Source organism: Euprymna scolopes, chromosome 29 (assembly GCF_053919585.1).
Source record: "Euprymna scolopes isolate OS-2025 chromosome 29, ASM5391958v1, whole genome shotgun sequence".
Classification (NCBI taxonomy): Eukaryota; Metazoa; Mollusca; class Cephalopoda; order Sepiida; family Sepiolidae; genus Euprymna; species Euprymna scolopes.
In genome coordinates, this window is record NC_136510.1 from 114,289,824 (window position 1) to 114,295,866 (window position 6,043).

Consider the following 6,043-nt stretch of genomic DNA (forward strand, 5'->3'; position numbering starts at 1 on the left):
TATGATATAAAGGGGTCTATCCTTGGACCTCTATTATTCCTGATATTCATGAATGACCTCCCTGACAAAATTGTCTGTGAGATGGGTATATATGCTGATGACACCATGCTCTATAACCGACACGACAGGAAAACAAATGAACACATATCTAGAGAAATGGCAGAAACACTAGAGGATGAACTCCAATCTGTAGTGGAATGGGGACAAAAATGGATGGTCACATTCAATGCTGCTTAAACTAAACTTGTTTCCTTCAATAACTACAAGAAACCTTCTCTACCACCAATAGCAATGGCCAAAGAATCTTTATCTGGAAGTACATCTTTTAAACTCCTTGGCCTAACGTTCACAGGAAACATGAGGTGGAACAATTACATTGAGAGCATTGCCAGGACTGCTGCGAAAAAGGTAGGTTCTCTCTACCGTGCTAGAAAGCTACTAACACCTGAAAGTATCCTGTACCTCTATAAGGCCACCATTCGCCCATGTATGGAGTATTGTTGTCATATTTGGGCTGGTGCATCTGCTACTAGTCTCTCACTCCTAGACAAGGTTCGAAAGAGAGTCGCCAACCTAATAGGTCCTGAACTGTCATCTAAGATTCAGCATCTGTCCCATCGAGAAATGTAGCATCCATCTGCCTGTTCTACAAGTATTTTAATGGTGAATGCTCTGACGAACTGCAAGCACTTGTACCCCCTCGACGTAAATATCCCCGACAAATCCGACAAGCATCAAAATCCCACCCCTTCACAGTTGAGATCCCTAGATGTAAAAGAACCTTCTACTCCAATAGTTTCTAGACCAGAACCGCTGGACTTTGGAATTCCCTTCCGAGTTCCTACTTCCCGAACTGTACTGACATGCAGAAGTTCAAGTGTAACGTGAACCAACATCTTGCTGCCCAACTCCCCACATAGTACCCCTGTAGCTTATGTCCCTGATAGTAGCCCACTACATCAAAGTGGCAATGTGCCTTGTTTGGGGTGAAATTGTAATAAAAAATTTTTTTTAAAATAATAATAACCTTCAATTGATTGTGAACTCATGTAAATAAATGCTTTATGTAAAAATGCAGTTATATGCTTATAATTGCGACATGACAATTAAATAGATAACATTACTTTTTAATGGAAGTCAATTTTGCGGCTTTCGATTTTCGTTCTTATACTGAAGAAGCACCCATTAATTACTTTTATAGAATGAAATGAATTTTTCATGCAGTAGAGGTCTGGTTAGTGCTCTCTCCCCAGTCTTTGCATCCTCCTTAACCTTTTGACTAATTGGTGTGGTGCTAATTAATTCCGACACTACTTTTCTTTTGGAGGGAAGTGGAGTAGTTAACTTATAATTTTGTAGTTTTCAGTTTTCTCGGTTCCATGTGATATTCCTCTATCTTTTTGTTTCACTTCTGTTGTAGTTTCTATATGAATAAAACTTGGGTGAATAATCACGACTGGCACTGCATCAAATAGTCGAAGTGTCAATGAAACAAAAATGTAGTAGGCAAAAAAAAATAAATAGATAAATGTTCTGTCAGCAACAGTACAACTTCAAAATAGTCAATATCGCCCACCTCCAGAAGAGAGGGAATTCCTGTCCGTGATAACCGTGGTAAAAGAAGACACACTCCAATCGCCAGAAACACCCACACACACAGTTTGCAGGACACTGCCGACTCGTCTCTGGCCTCCTGCTTTTATAGTGGCCGGGAATTATCCATTTGCATAATCACATGAGACAGAAACGTGATTTTCCGAGAGTTGCATGGGGTAAATGCTAATAAAAAACCCCGGACGCCATCTTGGAATTCTCTTTTTCTCCCCAACTGGTGACACAACAGACATACCCGAGGTAAGCTCTTTTTCCCCTCATTTTAGTTATTGCTGCTTCTGCTACAGTCAAGGAGGATGGAAAGACCTAGGAGAGAAAGCACTAATCAGGTCTCCACTTGATGAGTGTTAAGAGGACTGGGACCTTAAGGAGGCTTCTTGCCACTCAAATTCCAGTGAAGACCAATGACTGCTACCAACGAGAAATCAATGGTAAACGGTTGTTGCGATAATGCAAATTTTTTTAAAAATGGTATGGAAAGAGGTGGAGAGTACTGGAAAAGCTGGAAAGACTTATCACTCAGAGTCCAGGGAACACCACAAGTTATTCTAAAAGAGAATTCTTTGATGATAGCCATGTGAAAACTCCTAGTGAGTGAATAATAGGTACCACCAAAACTGTGTGTAAAACGTCAATGTTTTACACAATAATAGCAACGTCATCATTTACTATTTTCTGAGTCAATTTCTATGGATGGGCATTGCCGCTATAAGCGTTAACAGAAGTAACGGGTTTTTTTTTTTTTTTTGCTATTGGAGTTTCATATTTACATTGTAAAACAAATAGATTTTTAACGAACTACACAGACGAGAGTTAATAAAATAAAATTAATTTTAACGCCTTCTGGTGACACGTTATGTACCTAAAGACAACGTTGCTTACAGGCGCCAGAAAATAAAGATTATTCTCTATTAATTTAAATAATTAAATCAAAACGAATTTTTTTAGGTCGATTTTGTATTTGCAATTTTTATTTTCTCAAGAGTCATATATTCTATTATATGAATGTTGAAATTTTTACTGACCTACATTTATTTTTTTAGTTTTCGTAGCATGAAATATGGGGAGGGGTAGAACACCTAAAAATATATATTTCCTCTAATATATTAAATGAAACCTACTTTTATTATGTAAGTTTATTTAATAATGAATAAATATCGAAAATTTCAGAAAAATATGACAATTATTTGATTTTTGCTAGATTTTTAAAACATGGGTATGTCTACGGTTTCAAAAACGTCACTACATACAGGGTGACACCCCAACCCTCAAATACGGGCCCCAACTCTAATTAGGCCCCGTTTCTTAGTGTTTTGTCCGAATGAAATTAAACTTTGGTCAAAACTAGTTTATTATATTCAAAACGTCACATCAAAACACGAGGGTATTTGGCCTTTTTTCTCCGTTCTACAGCATATGTTCTAGATATACTTTCTTTGTTTTTTTTTGTTTTTTTTGGGTCACCCTGTAGGAATGTTGTTTTAAAGCGTCGATAATGTAAACACAATTTCTGTCTCACATTCTCATTAACTTTGTATGCTGTAAAAAAACTTAAAAAATATTAGCAGTTTATTTGAAACTTCTTTTAAATGGTAAAAAAAAATTAGGATGATAATATTAAATTATAAATGCATTTTATAAACTCTAGTTCAGTATGCTTGCAAGATGCTCAAGAAGCATTTGGAGGAGTGCTTCATTCAACTGCCCAGACTCTATGGACAGGAATTTGACAGCTATTTAGCTGATTCACTCTGACTAGAGTGCCTAGTTGTAATGGCACACTTATGGAGTGTAAGATTATAACTACATTGAAACGGGTTTGCTGTAAAAAAATCTCCAAGATATGATGATCTGCCCAATGAATTATTCCTGAAGTCATTGCCATGTTTGTCATTTTTCTTAAAGATGAGTGCAGCAATAACTTTATCCAGGGCTTCATCCCTGGTCAGGTTACCAAAAGCATAATCATATTGCTTAAAACAAAGAACCAGCATGGCGAAGAGGATTTGGATGGTTAAAAGCCTCTAACTCTGCTAAACATAGTTAAAGATTTTAACAAGATTTTTTTGTGATGCATTTTTTTTTATTTACTGTTTTTACATCCCAAACAAGGCACAGAGCCACTTACTTTTAAGGGGCTGCTATTTGGGATGCATTTTTTTTATTTACTGTTTTTACATCCCAAACAAGGCACAGAGCCACTTACTTTTAAGGGGCTACTATTTGTGATGCATTTTTTTTCATTTACTGTTTTTACATCCCAAACAAGGCACAGAGCCACTTACTTTTAAGGGGCTGCTATTTGGGATGCATTTTTTTTATTTACTGTTTTTACATCCCAAACAAGGCATAGAGCCACTTACTTTTAAGGGGCTACTATTTGTGATGCATTTTTTTTATTTACTGTTTTTACATCCCAAACAAGGCACAGAGCCACTTACTTTTAAGGGGCTGCTATTTGGGATGCATTTTTTTCATTTACTGTTTTTACATCCCAAACAAGGCATAGAGCCACTTACTTTTAAGGGGCTACTATTTGTGATGCATTTTTTTTCATTTACTGTTTTTACATCCCAAACAAGGCACAGAGCCACTTACTTTTAAGGGGCTGCTATTTGGGATGCATTTTTTTTATTTACTGTTTTTACATCCCAAACAAGGCATAGAGCCACTTACTTTTAAGGGGCTACTATTTGTGATGCATTTTTTTTCATTTACTGTTTTTACATCCCAAACAAGGCACAGAGCCACTTACTTTTAAGGGGCTACTATTTGTGATGCATTTTTTTTATTTACTGTTTTTACATCCCAAACAAGGCACAGAGCCACTTACTTTTAAGGGGCTGCTATTTGGGATGCATTTTTTTTATTTACTGTTTTTACATCCCAAACAAGGCACAGAGCCACTTACTTTTAAGGGGCTACTATTTGTGATGCATTTTTTTTATTTACTGTTTTTACATCCCAAACAAGGCACAGAGCCACTTACTTTTAAGGGGCTGCTATTTGGGATGCATTTTTTTTATTTACTGTTTTTACATCCCAAACAAGGCACAGAGCCACTTACTTTTAAGGGGCTACTATTTGAGTCCGGATTTGTAGAGATACTATGTAGAGAGTTTGGGAATGAGATGTCTGGTCACATTACACTTGAGATTCTGCATGTCAGTACAGTCAGGGAAGCAAGGGCCCGAGAGAGAATTCCAAAGTCTAGCAATTCGAGGGAAGAAGCTATTTGAGTAGAAGGCTTTATGGCATCTCGGGATCTTTAAAGTGTAGAGGTGGGATTTTGCTGCTTGTCTGCTTTGTCAGGGGTATTTAGGTTGTTTATTATTATTTGGATTATTTGAACCACTGTTCTCATCTGAAGTGTTATTTTCACAAAGTTTCAGTCACTGTAACCTTCGACGTTCTTCATGTGTATCTTATAGAATTCAGCCTATCCTGCCTTGACAGAGTACAAAATAGACTTTATGGCTTAGTGGAGGATGCCCTTTTCACTTCCTTGCAACCTCTCTCCCACAGAAGAGACGTTGCGAGCCTGTCTTTGTTTTATCGTTATTTCCATGGCAAGTGCTTGTCTGAGCTCCAATCTCTGGCCCCCCTCCTCGCCAATCTTTCATGATAAACACCCATCTAGCTGAAACCACTGTCAATAATTTTTCCCACTCTTTATCTGTGCCAAAATCGAAACGTAGATTCCATGAACAAAGCTTCTTTCTTAGAAATGCACGCCTGTGGAACTCTCTCCCGTTTGCCTGTTTCCCACCTGACTACAACTTGGATGTCTTCAAGTCTAACATAAATAAATTCCTGATTAACTGCCCCCTTAAGTAAGACACTTTATCAAATCTCCAATGCTTATGATTATTACGGTACTATCCCATTGATTACTGTACACGCAATAACCCTTATCCTCAAGTGGCTTCTGGGCCTTGATAAGTGGTGGCTACCATGTAAAAAAAAAAGAAGGAATATTTTTGTCAAAATCTGTCTGTTAAAGTCATAAATCTGATGGAATTTAGAATGGAACTCTTTATTAAATCCATGGTTGTAGGATACTCTCATTCCATCAGCCATGACTGGGTAGAAGTTCCTCCAAGTAATTCGAATGTATTTTGATTGGCGCCTGCACTAAGGATTGAACCTTAACCTCCAGAAGAATGAAACTTACAATTAAATTTTATCAAGTACTTTATCCATGACGCCATGGTTGCTTTTGAACCTGAAGCATAATTACAGATTGTTGGTGGTGATTTGATTAAACTGGAGATCAATCTAAAACAACTTGCATCTGATACCCACAATCAGAAAGAGAAGAAGAAGAAAAGTTGACAATTAAGCTGTACTGGTCTATTTATATCTGTCCAAAGCTTTTCATAGGCTCGACCATGATTTGATAAGATTAACTATGATTTGATAAAGTCCA